The sequence below is a fragment of the Podarcis raffonei genome, chromosome 8 (assembly GCF_027172205.1).
Source record: "Podarcis raffonei isolate rPodRaf1 chromosome 8, rPodRaf1.pri, whole genome shotgun sequence".
In the NCBI taxonomy this organism is placed as follows: domain Eukaryota; kingdom Metazoa; phylum Chordata; class Lepidosauria; order Squamata; family Lacertidae; genus Podarcis; species Podarcis raffonei.
Genome location: NC_070609.1, coordinates 88,379,314 through 88,390,224, shown reverse-complemented (window position 1 = coordinate 88,390,224; position 10,911 = coordinate 88,379,314). Strand labels below are relative to the sequence as shown.

General features: G+C 46.0%; 1 long non-coding RNA gene across 1 annotated transcript; it reads left to right on the top strand.

Annotated features, from left to right (window-relative positions):
- The first annotated feature begins 4,996 nt into the window (after positions 1 to 4,996).
- Positions 4,997 to 6,374, top strand: LOC128420059 (uncharacterized). The gene is made up of 2 exons (XR_008331961.1): positions 4,997 to 5,287; positions 5,964 to 6,374. It is a non-coding gene; the product is annotated as an uncharacterized LOC128420059 (long non-coding RNA).
- The last annotated feature ends 4,537 nt before the right edge of the window (positions 6,375 to 10,911 follow it).

Below are 10,911 nucleotides of genomic sequence, written 5' to 3'. Positions count from 1 at the left end.
GCGTTGCTCTGGCAGTGATAATGGGGTGGCAGGGAGTAATATTCCCAAGGGAACCTGCTTATAGTTGCCACTTTTCCTGCCGGGTATCTGAGCTCCCCTAAAGCCCTCCTGGGACACAGGCAACAAGCCATCCTGCTGGTCCTGATTTCCTCCTGATCGCAACAGCTGCCAGCTGGGTGCCTCTGATATGTTCCGGGGATGCAGGAATCCTGACTGTTAAATGTCCTTTCAGGCTCGCACTTTGATCCCCTCCATCCACTTCTTTGCTCATCTCAAGAAAACAGAGCCATGTGTAGTGCATCTGAGCATGTACAGAGTGTTGTTCCCACATCACCAATGGCTTGTTCCCACTTTAAGTTTACACAAGCACAAGCTGTCGCTACTCATGTGTTGTTGTTTAGTGGTGTCCGACTCTTCGTGACCCCCTGGACCAGAGCACGCCAGGCACTCCTGTCTTCCACTGCTTCCCGCAGTTTGGTCAAACTCATGCTGGCAGCTTCGAGAACACTCTCCAACCATCTCATCCTCTGTTGTCCCCTTCTCCTTGTGCCCTCCATCTTTCCCAACAGGGGCTTGAATAACTCAGAGAAGCTATGAACTATGCCGAGCAGGGCACCCAAGATGAACAGGTCGCTACACATGTACAAATGTACAAACATCTGTAGTCTGTTCTCAGATGCTTAGAATGGAGCTGGGGGGATGTGGAAGGGAGGTGGCAAAGTCCCAATGTACTACCAGCTTGTGCCTAAGAGATGGCCCCAGCCCCTTTCCATTGATGTGCCAACTGGTCAACCAGGTTTTCCCTACTCACAAAACTGTCAGGAACCACTCCTGAGGTCTGAGAAGCCAGGGCCACCCAGGTGATTCCGCCACCACCTGTCCCCTGGGACGTGCCTTGGAAGCCTTTGCTCTGGGCTGCCAGATTCCTCCAGGATCTGCCGCTGGTTTTGCCCTGAATGCACTAAAGGCCGTTTGTGGCCACCCAGTGGAGCTGAATGCCGGGAGATTCAGGGCAGATGAAAGGAAGTCCTTCTTCACACCATAGCACAAAGCTAAACTATGGAATCCACACCTGCAGGAGGCACTGATGGCCACAGCTGCCAATGTTTCCCTTTTCTTAAAAGGGAAATTCCCTTATTCCGAATAGGATTCCTCGCAAGAAAAGGGAAAAGTTGACAGCTATGCTGATGGTCACCAAACTAGGTGGCTTTAATAGAGATGGAAAGGGCCTGGCTACAAGCCATGATGGCTCTGCTTTGTCTCCACTGTCAGAGACAGTAAATGCTTCTGAATATTAGTTGCTGCAAACCACAGGAAGGGAGAAGGTTCTTGTGCTTGGATCCTGTTGCAGGTTTCTCATTGGGGCACCTGGTCAGCCCCTGGGAGAACAGGATTCTGGACCAGATGGGCCACTGGCCTTGTCTGATGTTCTTCGCCCTTGCAGAGACTGCTGGTGTCAGTGTGTGTGTGTGTGTGTGTGTGTGTGTGTGTGTGTGTGTGTTTAATCTGTGGCCCATTGTATCTCCCCATGTCCACAGGATCAGAGGAAAGATCCTGGGGGGGGAGGGGTGTTTTCTTCTTTTTGTGTATAAGAGGCTACAAACGATTTTACCATGCAACCAAGAAATCAATACTATTTAAAAACGAGGATGAAAAGATGGCTTCTTCACATCCTGCTTCCCTGCAGCGGCCGATGGCGCCTCCCCCACCCCCCCCGGCCCGGCACCATCTGTCCCTTCCCCATTTAATTTCCTCCTCTTTGTGCAATAAATCAATGCTCCTTTCAAGAAGGCATCTAAAGCCTGGCTTTGGTGGGGGGAGAGGAGGGTTTAGCTAATGCTGAATCAGCCATATCCGTTGCACCTGCTCATCATGGCCGGAGCCTGGCCGGGGTGTGGAGGGGGTGGACCAGTGATTTAATGGGCTGTAAAGCTAGAGAGCTCCTCGTCCCTTGGAACAGAAAAGTCTAAGTGAGGAAGCCTCATTGCAAGGAGAGATGGCGGAATGACAGCTTAACTCTTCCACCTTCTACAGCCACCCTCGTCTAGCCCCCGGGAGGCAGGGCCCACCCAGGTGTGGTGCCTGTGGGTCCATATCTGCCCCCAGAAGCCGTCCTTGGGGCCCCTAGAGTCACCCCTCCCTGATGAAATTAGGCTCAGTGGAAGTGTTTTCTGTTAGCCCAGGGTATGTGTGCTCTGCATTTCATATATAATATTAGTATATTTCTATTACAGTGGTACCTCGGGTTAAGAACTTAATTCATTCTGGAGGCCTGTTCTTAACCTGAAACTGTTCTTAACCTGAGGTACCACTTTAGCTAATGGGGCCTCCTGTTGCCACTGCACAATTTCTGTTCTCATTCTGAAGCAAAGTTCTTAACCCGAGGTACTATTTCTGGGTTAGTGGAGTCTGTAACCTGAAGTGTCTGTAACCTGAGGTACCACTGTATTCACGTTTTTGGCTGTTTTAAAAAGCAGGATATACATAATTTAAATCAGCATTATTATTATCCTTCTTTCACTGGAAGCTGGGGTCACTTCTTATTTTTTATATTTAATAAGTAAGGGAAAGAATTCCAGCTTTGAACCAAGAGTTTTTCTTTTTAGGGGAGAGAGAGAGAGAGAAAGTCAGAAATACAGAAGCAAGACACCAGCAACCAGACATGACCCCGTCTGCTGTCAGGTTGATGAATCTAAAAAGCATCAAAAGTGGATGTTGAAACAGCTTTGTTCAGCAGGGCAGGAAAATAAACTGCAGTGAGAGGGCAAAAGGATGAACTCGGCTATGTTTGGAATCCTGGTGCAGTTTCTGTGTGGAAAAGGCACCTGGAGCGCTGAGTGACTAAGCAGGAGGGGCAGATGGTGGGGTCTTAGCGAGCATTGATGGGCTGGCCAGAGGTTCATTCCACATGCGATGAATCACTTGCAAACTATTAGACCAGGCTTTGCCAACCTACTCCCATTGGCCCAGCCAGCACGGGGGCTGATGGGTATTCTAGTTTAAATTAATAATAATAATAATAATAATAATAATAATAATAATAATAATAATTTATTTATACTCTGCCCATCTGGCTGGGTTTCCCCAGCCACTCTGGGTGGCTTTCAACAGAATATTAAAATACAATAGTCTATTAAACATTAAAAGCTTTCCTAAAGAGGGCTGCCTTCAGATGTCTTCTAAATGTCAGGTGTTTTTCTCTTTGACATCTGGTGGGAGGGCGTTCCCCACAGCGGGTGCCACTACTGAGAAGGCCCTTTGCCTGGTTCCCTATAACTTGGCTTCTTGCAGCGAGGGAACCGCCAGAAGGCCCTCGGCGCTGGACCTCATTGTCCGGGTTGAATGATGGGGGTGGAGACGCTCCTTCATCTAGAGGGCACAGGCTGGCAAAGGTAGATGCAATATACTTCTTTGATTTCTTTTAAAAACAGCGCCTGGAAAGTTGCACAATACATACTGATTTAAATTATGTACCAGGCAATCCCAAACTGGCAGTCTGTGGACCATTAGTGGGGTCCCTAAGCTTCATTCAGGTGACCCATGGCATGTCTACATTAAATTGTATTTTTAATTGCATTTTAATTGCTTCCTTTATTTCTAATATTGTGCATCTTAAGCACACTGCTTTATGGAAGTGAGTCACGGGCAACTTACAACCATCAGGAGCGATGCCTCAATGCCTTCCACATGCGCTGAGTCAGGAAGATTTTGGGCATCAACATGGCAGGAGAGTGTCAAACAGAGATGTGCTCTCCCAAGCCCACATTCCCAACATGTTTGCAGTCCTGTCTCAGCGACATCTATGCTGGCCTGGTCATGTTCACATGATGGCAGAATTCCCAAGGAATTCTATGGGGAGCTGAGTTTAGGCATTTAGGCCAGTTGGCAGAACACCTCTGCATTACAAAGATATCATGACACGAAGGCTGGCAAGACTAACCCTGCCATGTTGGAATCCCCTACAGACGTCCGAGGTGGCTGGAGACAGACAGGTCATGTATGCATAGCAGTGACCAGAGGATGAATGACCACTGGGAGGAGTGCAGAGAAAAAACACACCATGTATCGGCTAGTTAGCAGCTGGAACGAGATCACAGAAGGGAATCTGAGATATTTTCCCAGTGCTAATGGTGGAAGTCTAGATCTCCCTTTGTCTTGGATGTGACGTACTGAGATTTGCCCTTGTGTGCAGAAATCAAAAGTGGCGTCTTAGAGGATTTTGGATTACAACAGAAAAATAAAGAAGAAGAAAACTAAAAATATTTCACACAGAACTACAATGGACTAACCTGCCCGCTTGCTAAACTAATTCAGAGGCTGCTAAAAATGAATGATCAACATCGGAAATGTGTTTATTTGGACTAGTTGGACTAATTAAGAAATGCAGTATGATATTAGATCATCACTCCCCAAACTTCAGAGCATGAGAAGTCACCCAAAAGAGATAATTTGGCATTGAATATTTGGCTTTTTAAAATTGTATTATAATTTGGAATGTTTTAATGTGGTTTTTATTGGATTGTTAAATTGGAAAATTTAATAAATATTATATTTTTAAAAAGAGAGAAAAGAGACACCATGGTGCAGCACCATGGGACACCTTCACCTGCCCCAGCTGCAACAAAACATGTCTCTCCCATATTGGTCCCTGCAGCCACAGCAAGCGCCGCAACCTTCCAACAGCTCAGTCTCACCCCCAAAGGTGCACCCCCATTGTCTGCCAGGACAGACGAATGCCAACCATACGCATTTTATTGCATTGCAGTTTGAATTCTGTGGAATGCAAATAGTAATACAATAAGATACAGCGTAACCAATAAAAGAAGCAAATTTGAATTCAGTTAAAATCATACAGCTAGATGCATACAGCTAGGGCATACATACAACTGCTGCAACAGGCAGAAGAATCACCAGCAATTTTCAGGTGATCTACGGGGGGGGGGGGTGGCAGGAAGGTTTGTGAGGCAAAAAGCACAATATTATCAGTTGGGTGGCTTGGGGGAGAGGGAAGTCTACCTCTGCTGCTATATCAGACTCCCACTACCACAACTATTTCCTCCCATTGGAGGAATCTCAGAATTGTAGAGTTGGAAAGGACCTCAGGGGACATTGAATTTAGCCCCCTGCAATATGGGCAGGTAGCCATTCAACATCTTTTTAAAAACCTCGAATGAAAGAAGAAGAGAGTCGGTTCCACAGTCAAACATCTTTTACCACCATAAAGATCTTCCAGATCTCCTTTCTTGAATCCATTGCTTTGGGTCCTGCTCTCTGGAGCATCCCTTAAGTTACTTATCTTTCCAGTGCAGCTAGGGAAAATGTATAAAACTAGCTCAAACATGTGTTGGAAGTGTAAGGAAAAGGAGGGGACATTTTACCACATGTGGTGGGATTGTAATGAAATTAAAAATTTTTGGGAAATGATATACAATGAATTGAAGAAAACGTTCCATCTAACATTTGCTAAGAAACCTGAAGCATTTGTGTTGCGGATTGTATGGAAAGACCTGCCGAGGAAGCTGACAGATATCTTCATGTATGTGACAACGGCGGCGAGAGGATGGAAGAACAAGGAAACCCCAACGAAAGAACTATGGCAAGAGAAACCGATGGACTATGCAGAACTGGCAAAATTGAGACACAAATTACGGGACAAGGATAACTGTGACTTTAAAGAGGAATGGGAACCTTTTACAAAGTATTTAAAGAAGCAATAAAGTGAACTGGACTCCTTGGCAGGCTTTGGATAAACACTCACAAACTTTTTATTGATAATAACCAGTCAGATAAATTAAGGATTCATACAATTTTGTAACATGCAGAGAATAGCATCTATAGAGAAAACAAGAGATTGGAACTGAGGGAAGTCAGGCGGGGAGGGGGGGTTATGGGGGAAATGGGGGGGGGGAATTAAGGATGATATGTTTTGTTTAAATTCCTAAAAAAATATATTTTTTAAAAAGGTTACTTATATTTCCAATCGCAGCAACCAAAATGTTCAGTAATATAGCGGAGATCCCTAATTCTCCTCTCTTGCGCTGCACATAATAAAGGCCTTTTTGTTTCATTCTCCTTGCTATTTCTAGTTCAGTGATTAGTTTTTCTATCAGCCATACATTGATTTTTTTACACCATGTGATCAATGGCACACCCTGTAAGAATTCCCAGAATCTAGCAATTAGTAGCCTATTGCAAGCAATCTTATTAAAGCAATGTTAAGCAATCTCTGTCACCTCCAAAAAGCAAAAAAATAAGGAGAGGAGGGACGGAGAAAAAGAGGGACATGATTGACTTCCTTTAGTAATGTTCTTCTTTGAAATGTTTGAGATAATTGGTTAACTTCGCTGCGTTAAATGTGCCTTCTGCAGTTGACAGCCTTTGTAATGTTTTATTTTGAAATCGTTAAGATAATATTTTAGTTCCCTGTTAATTATGCTGCTCTGAATGCATACTTTATACGTAGCTTCATCCAGTAATGTTTTATTCTGGATTTTTTTGTTTGATGTTTTAATGTGTTATCAAGTGCTTTGAGATTTTTTCTTAAAAATATATAATTTACTGTTATTTTTCCATGTATAAGACTATATTCTTTCCCAATTTTTTAAAGTTTAAAATTGGGGGTCGTCTTATACACAGAATGTTGCAATTAAATGTTTCTTAATTTTGGGCTCAAAAAATAGGGGCCATCTTATACATGGGGCTGTCTTATACATGGAAAAATATGGGTGTATATAAAGTGATATAGAAATGAAATGAATAATAATATCAGTCCTAAAACAAATGTGGGGGATCCCACAAAGTGTGTTGCGTCTTCTGTTGGAGTGCAGTGCCCCCTTCTGGTTTACTTTCTTAACTGCACTTTGTACGTTGAAGGGGAAAGGTTTCTGTTTTTGCTTGGTATTAGATGCTCTGCTCTGTTCCAGCTTGTTGAAGAAAGACTTGCAGCTTCTGTCAAGCTGTTCGAAGGACAGGCAATCTCTCCTCCTTTGCAGCTGGTCGTCCTCTCCTCCTCTTTCCTAAAACAATTATTTTAATTTCATTTATTTCCTTGCTGTTTCTGAAAGACAGATGTAACATCCTTTTCAGTATTAGTATTATGTAGCATCATGCATTTTTGAGATATGGTAAGTGAGGCCTTCAAAGAAATGTGTTACACATAGTTTATCGTTGAGGGAAATTGCAGTCAAACATGAGTGCTACTTAGTGCATGAAGACTAACAACCTGCAGTCCTAGCACTGTACAGCTTCTTGATTTTGTATGTTTAAACCCTTCTGTTAGGAGCTCACTCCTGCTGGAAAGTGTGCAAAGACCTCCATTTTGAATCCAGGCACCCAGCCAATTCTGTTGTTAGATGTAGTGATCAGGTGGGATTGCTATGAGGAATTATAACAAATATAGAGTAAGCCATCTGTGTCAGCAATGAAAGCATTGTGTTGACTAGGTTTAAACTATTTTGATACGATTCTTGATCAATCTACACCTCTGCATCCTTGTTTCATTCCTCTCTCCTCACATGTCACATACACACTTCGACAGGCAGGCAGGCATCCTGGGTCATCTAAAGACTATGGGCAGTTTCTTTGAAGTAGCTTTTCTAATATGTAATCTTAAAATGTTAATCTTGGAGCCAGGAAACAGATCCCACATGAAGGTGATAATGATCCTGTCTTTCTGGCCATCCTTCTTATCATGTATATTTCTCACCTCTGGGGTTGCCAGATGCTCCCCTTTGTAGTTCTCAACTTATTTACCCCAAAATATATGCATGCTAATTAGTGTTGTAGTGTAACTTTCTCCCCACCTGGGTTTGATGAAATGCTCAGAGGAAATATGATTGGTTCTCAAGAGCACTGTGTGAAGGATTCTTTTGTTAATAAAATGGCCTGGTGCGGGGTGTGGTTTACGCACTTTCTCCGAGAGCCTTGCTGGTCAAAGCCTCGTGTCTTGTTTTTAATCAGTGTCCAGTCCTTCCTTTGGCCTCAGAACGCAACATTATTTACACCGCTGCCCATTCACACACGTGGGTCACGGGGATTCATATTTTCCTCCCACAATCTTGAGCAGGTACTTTGGAATTTCTTGGACAATTTCAGCATAAAGCACAAATGGCCCTGCATCCAAGAGAGAAATGAGACCACAAAACTAGTCCTTCTTCATGGCAGCATTAGATTAAATCTTTTCATTTTACCTTCCCCCTAACAAGTCCTTTGCTCAGTGCACCGGCTCTGGTCTACAGAAAACAACTTGTCTGTGAAAAAATGACGTTTTTCTTTCCCCCCAGCAGGTGATGCTGCAGTTTGCTATTTATGCATGTCCGGGTAACAATAACCAGCCCTGCATTTTTCAGGGGCTGAGCCAGCTGGCAGCTTGTGTTGTGGCCAGGAAACTTCCTCCAAACAGAGCACTAGTCAGGGATTCCTGTTCTAGCAGAGGCAGAAGTGTGGACCTGCCAGGCAGCAGAAAATGCCTAGAGTGAGCAAGGCAACCTCCAATTGGTGTGCTTAAAAATATCCGGATATGCTGGGAAAGATTTGAGTTCCATTCATGTCAACACCTGACTTTGCCAACCTGGTGCTCTTCAGGTGTTCTGGACAGCCCCTTCCATCAGCCACAACGGCAGCCCAGTTGTGGGACCTGTTGTCCAAAATCTGGCAGTTGCAGGAGGCAGGTGTACATGGAGTGAGCTTGGTGAGCATCTTATTGGACCAGGAAACTCTCAGCGCTGGTTCGAAGATCTTGCTCTGAACCCCCAGTGTCCAATACAGTTCCCTTCATCCAAGCAATTGCAACCACGTTGTTTATTGTCAACATTCATCAGACAGCACCAGGGAGCTGCTGGATGGCTTGTAGGATTTCATGAGTTGAAATCACCAGTCTAATTTTCTGGGCAGGGCAGCACGTTGGGCTCGTTCCTCTGGAGCTTGCAACTAATTATTAAAGACAGACCGTGGGCACAATCCTGCAACCACCACAACCAGAAGAGGGCCTGTTGCCTAGCTTGACATTCCCAGATGCAGCAGGAAAGGAGGGAGAGCAGCTGCAGCCAGTGTGGTGTAGTGGTTCAGAGCGGTGGACTCGTAATCTGGTGAACCGGGTTTGCATCCCTGCTCCTCCACCTGCAGCTGCTGGGTGACCTTGGGCCAGTCACACTTCTTTGAAGTATCTCAGCCCCGCTCACCTCACAGAGTGTTTGTTGTGGGGGATTGTTAGCCGCTTTGAGACTCCTTAGGGTAGTGATAAAGCGGGACATCAAATCCAAACTCCTCCTCCTCTTCTTCCTCCCACTCTGGGGTCAACTGCTCATTTATTCAAACTCCAGTTTAAACCATTTAGTGTAATTAATTCAACAAACCTGATGAACTTGATCCAGCGGGGCCAGCTTTTCAAAGTCTGATAGCCATTTACACCTCCAGCCCCCTGCTGCCATCCCCTGACTCTTAGTACCCTGCCCCCCGAGTGATCCCACTGCCCCCCCAAGGGTTGCTACCAGCCTCTTTGGGAACCACTGCTTTAAGCAGACATCTTCAAAGAGAAGACTGTCCTGTGAGGATGCGTGGGCACTTGATATGGGGCCTCGAGGCATTCCTGTGTAACAAAACCAGTGACAACTGCAACCAATTCACCCAGGGTTAGCGGCTGCTGGTCTTTGTCCTCACCTGTCCCAGCAGAAAGTGCTCCATTGGGGCAAATAGGGGACTGCCCCACCAACCTCTGCCTGCCCTCCACCACACCTCACCTTGTCTATCTCCTTGCTGACAACGGATCCAGGGTCCAGCACTGCCTGCTACCGGCTTCCTTCTCCTCAGCCTTCCGTTGCCTTTTTAGAACTCAGCAGGGAGGAGGCGGATGGGGACAAAACCAGCAGAGTTGCCTCTGCCTAATGTTAGCTCCAGCCGTCCTTTGCTCTGGCTCCACCTGCAGTTGTCCTCCCTGGCCTCTCAGTGAGAACCAGCCTCCACTGGCCTGGCCTGAAAAGCTTCCCTGGGAGTTGCAGGGCAGTGGTGACGGCGCTCAGCCCAGCACGAAGGAGGAGACTCCTGGGGGAAGCAGACGCAGTGCTGCTGGCATTGCAGGGCATTGGACTAGATCAGGCAAGTCCAAGAGGTAGGTGGACATCTGTGGTAGATCACTGGCTCCCCCCAAAGAAGCTGTACAAGTTTTGCTCCCCTAAAAAAAGCTCAACATTTTTGCCCAGCATCCCCCCAAAAATATGTCTTCCCCCCTCCTAGTTCTATGATGTTATGATGCTCTCTTCATTGTCCTCAGGGGACACCACAGGAGGGGGGCTTTGGGGGGGCAGAAGGCCCCTCATCCAGGGGCCCTGGCCATCATGGCTGTGCTCTGCTTTGCTTCTCACTACCAGTTGCTGGAAACTGTCGGAGGGAAAGTACTGTTCTTTTGCAAAGATCGCCCCCGTGGGCTTCCCATGGGGCATTTGGGTGGCCACTGTGTGAACAGGATCCGGGACTACATGGGCTGTTGGCCTGGTCCAACAGGTTCTTCTTACGTGTGTTCTCATGTCCCATCTGTCCTGGCCCTGCTCTGTCTATGGTACCCATGAATCAGCCATCAATTGTTTGCACACAGAGCCAGTGTGGTGTAGTGGTTAAGAGCGGTAGACTCGTAATCTGGTGAACTGGGTTCGCGTCTCCGCTCCTCCACATGCAGCTGCTGGGTGACCTTGGGCTAGTCACACTTCTCTGAAGTCTCTCAGCCCCACTCACCTCACAGAGTGTTTGTTGTGGGGGAGGAAGGGAAAGGAGAATGTGAGCCGCTTTGAGACTCCTTCGGGTAGTGATAAAGCAGGATATCAATTCTTCTTCTTCTTCTTCTTCTTCTTCTTCTTCTTCTTCTTCTTCTTCTTCTTCTTCTTCTTCTTCCTCCTCCTCCTCCTCCTCCTCCTCTTCTTC